Genomic DNA, 13,484 nt, shown 5'->3' on the forward strand with positions numbered 1-13,484 from the left:
TGATGGGGGATTTTGAAGAGTTTTGAGTTAATACTGTATATTTGTTAGTCAGTGGGACTAACGAGGCTTTTTGAGGAGGTGTCTTGACCATTTGGGAGGTAGTGAGTCTTTGAGAAGATTTTGAAGGGGTAGCTGGTGTTGAGGACCCAGCAATCTTAAGAGGGGTTGCTGCAATTGCTTTTGAGTTTGATGATGATGACGAACCCAGTGGGGGTCCATATTGGTCTTTTGATTTTGGTTTCTCACTCATGCTTTCCCTGTAAAAATTCTCTTGTTAGGAAATCTGGAAGGGAGTTATTGTCTCCTTTAATATGAGTTATTTCAAAATCAAAGCAAGAAAGTAATGATTGCCATCTAGCAAAAATATGTTTTGAAACTAAATTCTGAACATCCTTTTGTAGGACTGAAGGTGCTGCTTTACAATCAGTTTTTATCAAAAACTTTTTGTTAAAAACGTCATCTTGGAATTTTTGAACACATAAAACTATTGAAAGAATTTCTTTTTTGACTGTGGAATATTTTTGTTGAGCTGGGTACCAAATCCCTGAATGATATGTAACAATTTGTTGTTTTGCAAACTGGGGTTTGACTTGTTTAAGTATCCCTCCATACCCAAGTTCTGAGGCATCTGTTTCTGTGATTAATGAGGCCTCTGGGTCTGGTATCCCTAAACAGGGTAAGCTTTGTACTAATTTTTTAACTTCCCTAACACTGTGGCTCATTTCTTCGGTCCAAGGTGGGGAATTTTTTCTGAGTCTTTTGAACAAAGGAGCACATATTTGTAAGACCTGGATTTGCAGAACAAGTTAATTTCCGACTCACGCGTAGAATCAGTGTAAGCGTGACAGGAGTTTGATGTTTGAGAAAGATTAATGAAGAAGAAAGTTCAGGAATTGCTTGAGGAATGTTGCGTAGTTGCTTTCGGAGTTAGTGCGAGTCGTCTGCACACCTGCCTTATGGCGAGCATGTCCAGAATAGGTTATTTCACTTCTAGAGCAACGTTTCAAGTGAGATTTCAAATCTTTGGAAAATTTAAAGATTCTCTTTATTTTTCCTTCGACCAGCGTTTCATTTCGGAACCCTGTACTGTACGCACGATAGTATTCACTTTTCGGAAGTCCGATGACGCTAATTTCTTTGCTTCGAAACCCTAGATTCGAGCGCTGAATGAAGACTTTTTCTATTCGGGACTTCTAACGAAGTTTCCATTCGCGTGGCCCGATTTCTTTCGACGTTTCCAACCTTTCTTCAGAAGGAAGTTTCTTCATCCGACGTCAAACGCAAAAAGTAGTTTTGCGACATATTTCAACTCATACTACGTTCAAGCCATTTTCTCACTTAAATGAACCCGATGCAAGTATCGCCCTTTCTTGGATCGATACTTAGATTAATTGCATAATATGACAACGTCATATTTGTTCTAATTGTCTCACAATTATTCTTTAGCTTAGTTTCTACTCATTTCTTGATTCATGGATCATTTTATTTTGCTCAGAGTGATTCAAATTTATATTTTATCGTTTCATAGAGTTCCTCATAATTTTTGGGATAATAATATATCACCCTTATATTTTTATCTTAACTCTATGAGTTAAATCATTCAGTGTCTAAATCAATCTGTACCGATTAATAAATATCTCATCCTTTTTACTTGGCCTTTCTTGCTCCACGTCTTTCATGTTGGCCAATCCATTCATTTTACCACATGTTTCTACTTTGTTCATTCCAAATTTCTTTCCCTGGCAGAATGCGCACACCGTAGTCCCTCTTTTTCTCTTATTCACGTCTTCTTTTCCTCACCACTCTCTTTACTCTCATTTTCAATTGGTTTCTGCAGCAATTTATAATCCTTGTTCCTTTCATCTTGTTCTCATCACCAACCTCATCTCGTTCATTTTCTTTGTGGCAGCGCCCACACACAACTGTGCCTTTTTCCTTCATGATCAAGCCACCACCTTGGTTCTCTCTTCACCCACGCAAGGCACAAACCACCACCACCTCTAAGGCATTTTCATGGTAAAACCTCTTCTCCTTTTTATCATGTTTTTAATGGGTAAAGATTGAGTTTTGATTTGTTATGCTTTTTCAAAAATGACTTTCATCCAAAGTGCTTTTACAATTGTTGTTCCCTATCACTGGATCTATAGATTTCACTGATTAGTTTTCTAAAAAGTTGTTTTTTTTAGTTAAGTGATTTTGGGATTTTAATGATTTTAATTTAAGCCTTGATTAGTTATTTTTAAATGTTAAAAATGGCTTTGGAAGTGATTTGGGGAAAAAGGAAAATTTATACATATTTATGACATGTGTTTTGGGTTTGGAAAATCAATTCTGAAACTTGTTTTTATTTAGTGAAAATCATAAGTTAAGTTTATGGTGACAAAACTTTGGGCTTAAACACAAGAGGTTGAGAAGTTTTGGGTTAAACTGGAGTTTTAAAAGTATTGGGGTCTGTTTGATAAATTTATTAAAGATCGAGGGTTGAAAAATAACTTACCTTTATATGAGGACCTTTTCGTGATTATGTGCTTATCAAGGGACTATGGTTGAATTACTTAAAAGTTGAGGACTGGTTTGCAAAATGGGTATTTTTTAAGGACCTTTCTTTAAAACTCACAAATATTTTATCTTTGGACTTTAGTCCTTGAAACATAAAGTTTGTGCATTTAGCCTAAGTGAGCTAGAAAGATTGGCTAAGTTTGTTCTGGAACTTTAGATGTGACTTTAGAGGCTAAGGTTTAGTATGTGAACTTGCGAAGGGTAAGAAGGACGGAAGCGCTTGACGACGAAGCCAAAGAACAAACGGAAGTGAGCCAACACGGGAAAGCAAAGATATGACTGGATTTGATTTGAGTCGCAACTTAGTAAGGAAAGCGCCAAAGGTTAGGGCAACTTGCTATTTAGCTATGATTGCATGATAGGCGTCGATAAACTCGACTTATGCTTTATCTGATGTTGTTAATGATGATGAGTTGTTGTTATGATGTTTTACATAACTTGTGATATTGTGATATTGTTGGATTGTGCGTTTTGACGCGACTTCGGAGTGGAGATTCATTGATCTGGTGATCTTTGATATTTCGGGTTGGATGAACAACCCTAGGCAAGTTCAAATATGGGATTTGAGACTTAGCCATTTGTTGGGATTCGGTTGAATACTTAGACTTTCCCCAGGAAACTTCTTTTGGAGGGTTTTTGGAAACTTAGAAAGATTAGAATTTGGAAAACTAGAGACTTTGGGAGACTTAGACTTTGAGAATAAGTTATTTTTACTAAACGAATAATTATAGGGAACCTAAAGGAGAAAATGATTGCGAAAGACGGGGAAAAGTCAACTTTGGTTGTGGGTTTGGAGAGTTTTGGAATTGGGGAAGCCACTAAGGTGAGCTATGGTGATGATTGAAAGTCACCGAGTACTCTAGTACTCCTGGTAGTGTTGTTCGAGTCGTGTTGTATTGACCGGCACAGACTCTGGGCTTTGTTTGTGGGTTTTGTGGTGGGAGTTGTGTTGTATTGACCGACACTAACTCCGAGTCGTGTTGTATTGACCGACACTGACTCTGGCTTTGATTTTGGGTTTTGTTGTTGGGGTTGTGTTGTATTGACCGACACTTAGTGCTCTTGTTGTTTGGGCTGTGTTGTATTGACCGACACTAGACCCTTGTGTATTCTTGTTGGTGGAGTTGTGTTGTCTTGACCGACACTTACTCCGAGTTGTGTTGTATTGACCGACACTAACTCTTGGGTTGTTTCGAGTTTGGGTTTGAGCTAAACACTTATGTGGTGAGGACGATTCGATGTTTGGCTAACCATATTGCATCAATCGGGTGAATAACGGGAATGGTTCACCTGTGCATCTCATGGTGAATAACGGGAATGGTTCACCACTGCATTTAATGATGAATAACGGGAATGGTTCATCATACGGTGAATAACGGGAATGGTTCACCAAGGATGAATAACGGGAATGGTTCATGCAGGATGAATAACGGGAATGGTTCATCCATAGTGAAGAACTGGAATGCTTCACTTGCGGCGAACGGGAACGCGTCACAATCCGGATCATATTGTGCATTTCACGCATACATTCATTCTGACTGGAATCGTGTGCTGTTTGATTTATTGAAGCATTGTTAGAGCCATAACATGCTAGGATTGTTTATATATATATATCAACATATATATCTATACCCCATATCACATGTTGAGTGTATATCTACTTATTTCCGTGAGTTGACCCTAGCGCCTTGGCTTTGGTTGCATGTTTGTGTTTGGGCGGTCGGATTGCTGCCAGATGTCGACGGTGGATTGGATTTCGATGGTCTCTCCCTCGGAGGGGGATCAGGTATGAGTTGGTGGACCGTCATGCCCCCACCGCTTGGGTGATCTATCTTGTGGGTCATCGGGTGACGTACCGGGGAAGGGTCATGGAGGACCGGACTGACGAGCGTGGACGTCTGACGAAAGGAGCTTTACGACGCATGGAGCTGAGCTTCAACTTGCCGACTTCAGTTCGCTGTGGACTCGGTACTGGGATGGTAGGTTTAGGCAGGCGTCATATTTTGTGTAGAGCTCTGATTCGTTTTGCTTTTGGGACAGGGTAGGTTCCCGACGCATGACTTTTGTGTGGTTCTCTTACTGAGGGATCACAGTGAGTCAGTCGGACCATAGGGGTCTTTGCTTAGGCCATTTTGAGGCCGACTTTCTCCTAGTAGTTTGTAATTATAATTTTCTCACTTACACTTCTGGGTCTGTATACATTTGCCTACGGGCACACTGCTTTGGAGTCACTGCGAGTGCGCGTGACGTGGAAGTGCAGTTGAGGCTGTACATGTTTATATTTGATGTATATTGGTTAGTTTAGTGGTTGGGCTATGTCTTTATTTCCTATTGATTGATTTAAAAGGAATCAAACGGAAAAAAAAATTACCTGTTTTCCGCGTAGAGTTTATTTTTGGTTACTAATGTGGCACCTGGAAATCGGGGTGTTACATTGTGGTATCAGAGCTTAGTCGAGTCTTTTGGGAGTCTTTCGGGAATAGGTCTTCTGTGCTAGGTTGTGTGACTCTGCAAAGAGTGAAAATTGATTGTCTGCAGAGCGATTTTCGCTCTAATTGTTTGCGTACTACTTAATCGGATTGAGTGGTTTGTCTAGTGCTACCGTATGGTTAGTACTAATCGGACGTTTGATGAGACATAGGATGGTGGACCTTAACCGGATGGCGGAGGCAATAGCTACACTGATCGAGGCAATGATGAACCAGGCTTCGGAAGACGCTTACATGCGCGCTGAAGAGGCTGCACGTGAGCATCATCAACGACTGATGGCGACAGCAATGTATCAACAAAGAGGAATGAACCGAACAAGAGCTGGGGGACCAATAAGGTCAGGTTCCCAAGGCTATAACGGAAGGGAGAGTTACCGTCAGTGGGGACCGTATCAGCGTCCCGAGGGAAGGGATCTTATCTCAAGAGCGTACGAACCAACAACTGCTGATACTAGAGGGAAGCCAGTTGGTGACAAAGTTGTGATATGTTTTCGTTGCGGAAAGTTTGGGCATTTTGCTAACAAGTGCTCAGTGATTGGACGGAGATGCTTCAAGTGTAACCGAGAGGGGCATCTAGCTGTGAACTGCAAGACACTCCAGGGGGAAATGTCTGATAGTAAGATGAAAGGGAATGATGCTACCGAAGGGACAGGAAACAAGACTTCGGGAAAAACAGTGACGTGTACAGGTGCAAGAAAGTGGGGCACTACAGTATCAAGTGTCCAGACGGGGGATCTCTATGCTTCAACTGTGGGGAAAGCGGGCACTATGCCAGTAGGTGCAAGATCAAGGAAAGTCTATGCTTCAATTGCAACCAACCGGGACATTTTTCTAGAGATTGTAAGGCACCCAAGGGCGAATCATCAGGGAATGTTGGGAAAGGAAAACAACTTGCTACAGAGGAAAGGATTCATACCAAGGAGGGGGCAAGAGCTGAGGAGTTGAACGAGGAAGGACGTGGGAACGATGGTAATATTTTAACTGTTCTTTTATTCTAGAATAACTTACTCTTTTATCTTCGAAGCGAGTGTGACGCGCCTAACTTGTATTTACTACTTAGACTATGATCTTATGATTATTATCCCTAGCAGGACCTTATTCGAAGTTGCTCGTGTTTTAACTATAGAAGTTACACGAGGTTGGGAATAGCACACTTAGTCTAGAAAGTAGTCTTCCACCGATGCGATTATGAGGAAGCTAGTAGCTGAAGAACGAATCTTAGGGAGATTCCGTATGGGTAGTATACGTGTTATGTTGAGGGTGTGTAGTTCCGTAGCGGGATCATTAAAGGATTTAGTATCAGGATATTTGTGACTACTGGAGGATAGGAACTCATTGACTGTTCCAGTGGGTTTTTCTAAATTTCCACCTTCGATGTATTAGGCCTGATCAACCTTATATTGAGGGGGTGATATTCGGAATCACAGCTGGTTATGGACTTTGATAGAAGGATGTGTAAGATGAATTTGAATTGATTGAGGATTAGTCGGATTTGGGAGGAAAGTTCGTGTTAAGCATTTGATTGTAAAAGATTAAGATTTAAATCTTTGGAAGTCGATGAGTGTCGTATAGACATTGATTGGTTAGTTCGTGTGATTACTCCAAGTAGAGGTAGACTAAGTCAAGAGATTTAATGCTGGAAAAATATTAAGTAGTTTCTCGGAAGTTATGGAGTCATAGGTTATGTGATTGCTGAGTGGAATTGTTAGAGACTAAATAGGTTGGATTTAATCAGGTTTTAGATGATAGCTTGATGGTAGCAAGATTGAGAAAAATTAACTCTGAACTAGATTGTTATAGTCGAGTTCGAGGAATAAGTTTTGCTAAGCGTTTGATTAATATGTGGAGACATTATAGTCTTAAGAGATGAATTTTCACTTGAAAAGTGTTGAATTAATGATTAAGTTGGAAAGTTTTAGCATAAGTTGAATACTTGAGGTTGTTGATATGGATTCCAAAGAAATATGTTAAGATTACTAAGTGAGATTTACTAAGTTGGATTGAAATCTTAGGGTTAAGATTGATCTTGAGAGTCGAGAATCGCGTACGAGTAGGAGATCTTATGGTTGTAGGTGTGACAATAGGAGTTGAATCTTAGAAGATTGAAGACCTGAAGGTGAGTTTCGGGTTAAGACCATTGAGGTATAATATAAGAGTGATCTTGAAGTAAAGGAATTCTGGGTTGTGTAGAGTGTTAAGGTTGGTTATAAGTTGGTGATCGATTGATGTTGATTATGAGGTTGCGGACATAATGAGCCATGTGATAAGATTTGAATGATGTTAGCATAATAAGTTGTGAATGTGAAAGCATGACGACACTGGTCAGGTCGTTTGGATAAGTGAAGGAGTTATAGTTTTTAAGAAACGGATATTCATTTAAGAAGTATTGAAGGATTAAAGGTCATTAGAGAACCAAACTTGGTGAAGGTTTAGGTTTTAAATCTATGAATGTCTGTCTAAGGTGTGTAGGACTCGAAGTTTGTCAGAATTTGATTGAGAGATTAAGAAGTTGATTGACGAGATGGTGATTGAGTGACAAAAAGGAAAGTGTTAGTATTAAGATGAATACTTGAAGTTGTTATGTTTGGACAAGTTTCTTAGAGCCTAAGAGTGAATGAAACTTTGTTATGGATTTTGGTGATGCACATTACGGGTAACAAGTGAATTTTACTAAGTTGAATGAGAATCCTAGGGCTAAGGTTGACCTAGTGAGCTGAGATTTATGTACATTTAAGAGATTTAGTGGTGTTAGCGGTTACGATAAGAGTTAAATCTCAGAATGTTGAAGGATTGGATGATAAAATGAATAGTTAAGTCCTTTGGGGTATAGTTATGATTTAATCTTCTAGAGGATAAGTCTCGATTTGTGCGAAGTGTTAGGGATTTCAGTAAGTGTAAATAGGTTTCAGTGAGGGAAGTTTTGAGGAAGAAGACGATAATAATGGATTGTTAGATATTAAGAGGAGGATTGTCTTATAAGTTGTTGATAAATTGATGTTGAAGGGGATAAGATTAGTGAAGGACAAGGAATAAGGACATAAGTCGAGTTTTAATTCGAATAGTGACTAAGTAGAAGTTTGATTTCTTGGTGTGTGTAAAGATAGTTACGAAGTTGGAGGTGTTTTAATGGACTAGCAGTTTCCAAGGGGATGAATCGTCTAGGAGTTATCGAACGAACAAGTGGAGTTTTGGATTGTAGATGAAGATCACAAGGACAAGTTGAGTATTAATTTTTAGATGATAGAGAGGCACCGAGTTTAAGAAGAATTTCGGACGACCGAAAGTAAAGAAGTAAGTGGCTAAGGTTGTGCGACTGCACGGAGTGCCAACCGGTATCATTTCAAGCAGAGATCCGACGCAAGTACTCGAGTCAGACGACATGAAGTTGAATGATGGTTTGTCTTTTGAGACGCCGACAGTTAGCAGTGGGGATAGAAGAGTGAAACAATTAAGGGGAGAACAGATTGCTTAAGTAAAGGTTATGAGGAACAATGACACAGGCAATACTACATGAGAATTGGAAGATAAGATCGAGGAACTGTATTCCGTACTTTTCGCAGAACTCTGAGTTTCGAGGACGAAACTTTCTTTTTGGAGGGGAGTATTGTAAGACCTGGATTTGCAGAACAAGTTAATTTCCGACTCACGCGTAGAATCAGTGTAAGCGTGACAGGAGTTTGATGTTTGAGAAAGATTAATGAAGAAGAAAGTTCAGGAATTGCTTGAGGAATGTTGTGTAGTTGCTTTCGGAGTTAGTGCGAGTCGTCTGCACACCTGCCTTATGGCGAGCGTGTCCAGAATAGGTTATTTCGCTTCTAGAGCAACGTTTCAAGTGAGATTTCAAATCTTTGGAAAATTTAAAGATTCTCTTTATTTTTCCTTCGACCAGAGTTTTATTTCGGAACCCTGGACTGTACGCACGATAGTATTCACTTTTCGGAAGTCCGACGATGCTAATTTCTTTGCTTCGAAACCCTAGATTCGAGCGCTGAATGAAGACTTTTTCTATTCGGGACTTCTAACGAAGTTTCCATCCGCGAAGCCCGATTTCTTTCGACGTTTCCAACCTTTCTTCAGAAGGAAGTTTCTTCATCCGACGTCAAACGCAAAAAGTAGTTTTGCGACATATTTCAACTCATACTACGTTCAAGCCATTTTCTCACTTAAATGAACCCGATGCAAGTATCGCCCTTTCTTGGATCGATACTTAGATTAATTGCATAATATGACAACGTCATATTTGTTCTAATTGTCTCACAATTATTCTTTAGCTTAGTTTCTACTCATTTCTTGATTCATGGATCATTTTATTTTGCTCAAGTGATTCAAATTTATATTTTATCGTTTCATAGAGTTCCTCATAATTTTTGGGATAATAATATATCACCCTTATATTTTTATCTTAACTCTATGAGTTAAATCATTCAGTGTCTAAATCAATCTGTACCGATTAATAAATATCTCATCCTTTTTACTTGGCCTTTCTTGCTCCACGTCTTTCATGTTGGCCAATCCATTCATTTTACCACATGTTTCTACTTTGTTCATTCCAAATTTCTTTCCCTGGCAGAATGCGCACACCGTAGTCCCTCTTTTTCTCTTATTCACGTCTTCTTTTCCTCACCACTCTCTTTACTCTCATTTTCAATTGGTTTCTGCAGCAATTTATAATCCTTGTTCCTTTCATCTTGTTCTCATCACCAACCTCATCTCGTTCATTTTCTTTGTGGCAGCGCCCACACACAACTGTGCCTTTTTCCTTCATGATCAAGCCACCACCTTGGTTCTCTCTTCACCCACGCAAGGCACAAACCACCACCACCTCTAAGGCATTTTCATGGTAAAACCTCTTCTCCTTTTTATCGTGTTTTTAATGGGTAAAGATTGAGTTTTGATTTGTTATGCTTTTTCAAAAATGACTTTCATCCAAAGTGCTTTTACAATTGTTGTTCCCTATCACCGGATCTATAGATTTCACTGATTAGTTTTCTAAAAAGTTGTTTTTTTTAGTTAAGTGATTTTGGGATTTTAATGATTTTAATTTAAGCCTTGATTAGTTATTTTTAAATGTTAAAAATGGCTTTGGAAGTGATTTGGGGAAAAAGGAAAATTTATACATATTTATGTAGTCGTGGCCGAGCCTATGACATGTGTTTTGGGTTTGGAAAATCAATTCTGAAACTTGTTTTTATTTAGTGAAAATCATAAGTTAAGTTTATGGTGACAAAACTTTGGGCTTAAACACAAGAGGCTGAGAAGTTTTGGGTTAAACTGGAGTTTTAAAAGTATTGGGGTCTGTTTGATAAATTTATTAAAGATTGAGGGTTGAAAAATAACTTACCTTTATATGAGGACCTTTTCGTGATTATGTGCTTATCAAGGGACTATGGTTGAATTACTTAAAAGTTGAGGACTGGTTTGCAAAATGGGTATTTTTTAAGGACCTTTCTTTAAAACTCACAAATATTTTATCTTTGGACTTTAGTCCTTGAAACATAAAGTTTGTGCATTTAGCCTAAGTGAGCTAGAAAGATTGGCTAAGTTTGTTCTGGAACTTTAGATGTGACTTTAGAGGCTAAGGTTTAGTATGTGAACATGTGAAGGGTAAGAAGGACGGAAGCGCTTGACGACGAAGCCAAAGAACAAACGGAAGTGAGCCAACACGGGAAAGCAAAGATATGACTGGATTTGATTTGAGTCGCAACTTAGTAAGGAAAGCGCCGAAGGTTAGGGCAACTTGCTATTTAGCTATGATTGCATGATAGGCGTCGATAAACTCGACTTATGCTTTATCTGATGTTGTTTATGATGATGAGTTGTTGTTATGATGTTTTACATAACTTGTGATATTGTGATATTGTTGGATTGTGCGTTTTGACGCGACTTCGGAGTGGAGATTCATTGATCTGGTGATCTTTGATATTTCGGGTTGGATGAACAACCCTTGGCAAGTTCAAATGTGGGATTTGAGATTTAGCCATTTGTTGGGATTCGGTTGAATACTTAGACTTTCCCCGGGAAACTTCTTTTGGAGGGTTTTTGGAAACTTAGAAAGATTAGAATTTGAAAAACTAGAGACTTTGGGAGACTTAGACTTTGAGAAATAAACTCATAACCTGACTAATCCAATTCGAACGTTTTTACTAAACGAATAATTATAGGGAACCTAAAGGAGAAAATGATTGCGAAAGACGGGGAAAAGTCGACTTTGGTTGTGGGTTTGGAGAGTTTTGGAATTGGGGAAGCCACTAAGGTGAGCTATGGTGATGATTGAAAGTCACCGAGTACTCTAGTACTCCTGGTAGTGTTGTTCGAGTCGTGTTGTATTGACCGGCACAGACTCTGGGCTTTGTTTGTGGGTTTTGTGGTGGGAGTTGTGTTGTATTGACCGACACTAACTCCGAGTCGTGTTGTATTGACCGACACTGACTCTGGCTTTGATTTTGGGTTTTGTTGTTGGGGTTGTGTTGTATTGACCGACACTTAGTGCTCTTGTTGTTTGGGCTGTGTTGTATTGACCGACACTAGACCCTTGTGTATTCTTGTTGGTGGAGTTGTGTTGTATTGACCGACACTTACTCCGAGTTGTGTTGTATTGACCGACACTAACTCTTGGGTTGTTTCGAGTTTGGGTTTGAGCTAAACACTTATGTGGTGAGGACGATTCGATGTTTGGCTAACCATATTGCATCAATCGGGTGAATAACGGGAATGGTTCACCTGTGCATCTCATGGTGAATAACGGGAATGGTTCACCACTGCATTTAATGATGAATAACGGGAATGGTTCATCATACGGTGAATAACGGGAATGGTTCACCAAGGATGAATAACGGGAATGGTTCATCCATAGTGAAGAACGGGAATGCTTCACTTGTGGCGAACGGGAACGCGTCACAATCCGGATCATATTGTGCATTTCACGCATACATTCATTCTGACTGGAATCGTGTGCTGTTTAATTTATTGAAGCATTGTTAGAGCCATAACATGCTAGGATTGTTTATATATATATATCAACATATATATCTATACCCCATATCACATGTTGAGTGTATATCTACTTATTTCCGTGAGTTGACCCTAGCGCCTTGGCTTTGGTTGCATGTTTGTGTTTGGGCGGTCGGCCTGCTGCCAGATGTCGACGGTGGATTGGATTTCGATGGTCTCTCCCTCGGGGGGGGATCAGGTATGAGTTGGTGGACCGTCATGCCCCAACCGCTTGGGTGATCTATCTTGTGGGTCATCGGGCGACGTACCGGGGAAGGGTCATGGAGGACCGGACTGACGAGCGTGGACGTCTGACGAAAGGAGCTTTACGACGCATGGAGCTGAGCTTCAACTTGCCGACTTCAGTTCGCTGTGGACTCGGTACTGGGATGGTAGGTTTAGGCAGGCGTCATATTTTGTGTAGAGCTCTGATTCGTTTTTCTTTTGGGACAGGGTAGGTTCCCGACGCATGACTTTTGTGTGGTTCTCTTACTGAGGGATCACAGTGAGCCAGTCGGACCATAGGGGTCTTTGCTTAGGCCATTTTGAGGCCGACTTTCTCCTAGTAGTTTGTAATTATAATTTTCTCACTTACACTTCTGGGTCTGTATATATTTGCATACGGGCACACTGCTTTGGAGTCACTGCGAGTGCGCGTGACGTGGAAGTGCAGCTGAGGCTGTACATGTTTATATTTGATGTATATTGGTTAGTTTAGTGGTTGGGCTATGTCTTTATTTCCTATTGATTGATTTAAAAGGAATCAAACGGAAAAAGAAAAATTACCTGTTTTCCGCGTAGAGTTTATTTTTGGTTACTAAAGTGGCACCTGGAAATCGGGATGTTACAATATTATTCTTATATTAGGGATAAAATCTGCTACATAGTTAACACATCCTAAAAATCTCTGTAATTGAGTTTTTTCTTTTAGTTCATATGGAAAGTTTTTTTGCAAATTCCAATGATCTTTGTATCGGGGTAATTTGCCCCTGATGAATTTCATAACCTAAAAATCTTGTTTTAGTATCAAAGATTTTCATCTTTTTTGCTGAAACTACTAATCCATTCTTTTTAATAATTTCTTTAAACTTTTCTAAATGTTGAATATGTTGGTCTATACCTTTTGAAAATACTAGCACATCATCTAAATATACAATCGTGAAATCCATATATGGATAAAATATATCATTCATGATGTTTTGATATTCATTAGGTGCATTCTTTAGACCCTGTGGCATGACATTCCATTCATAATGACCAAAAGGGACGACAAAAGCGGTTTTATATCTGTCCTTTTCCCTCACTGAAATTTGGTAATATCCTGATTTCATATCAAATTTTGAGAATATTGTTGCTTTATGTAATCTTTTAATAAGACCAGTCTTATTGGGTAATGGGTATCGTATCCATTTTAACACTTTGTTTAGGGGTTTATAATTAATAACC

At 39.4% G+C, this 13,484-nt stretch overlaps 1 long non-coding RNA gene across 2 annotated transcripts; it reads left to right on the forward strand.

The window, feature by feature from the left end:
* The first annotated feature begins 1,664 nt into the window (after positions 1-1,664).
* On the forward strand, positions 1,665-12,782 carry LOC130720527 (uncharacterized). Of its 2 annotated transcripts, XR_009013147.1 has the most exons (6): positions 1,665-1,758; positions 1,910-2,016; positions 2,760-2,882; positions 9,782-9,888; positions 10,652-10,774; positions 12,187-12,782. It is a non-coding gene; the product is annotated as an uncharacterized LOC130720527 (long non-coding RNA). The 2 variants fall into 2 exon arrangements; XR_009013146.1 differs by lacking the exon at positions 1,665-1,758 and having other exon boundaries at positions 1,765-2,016.
* Positions 12,783-13,484: the final 702 nt, after the last annotated feature.

The sequence above is a fragment of the Lotus japonicus genome, chromosome 5, assembly GCF_012489685.1.
Source record: "Lotus japonicus ecotype B-129 chromosome 5, LjGifu_v1.2".
Classification (NCBI taxonomy): Eukaryota; Viridiplantae; Streptophyta; class Magnoliopsida; order Fabales; family Fabaceae; genus Lotus; species Lotus japonicus.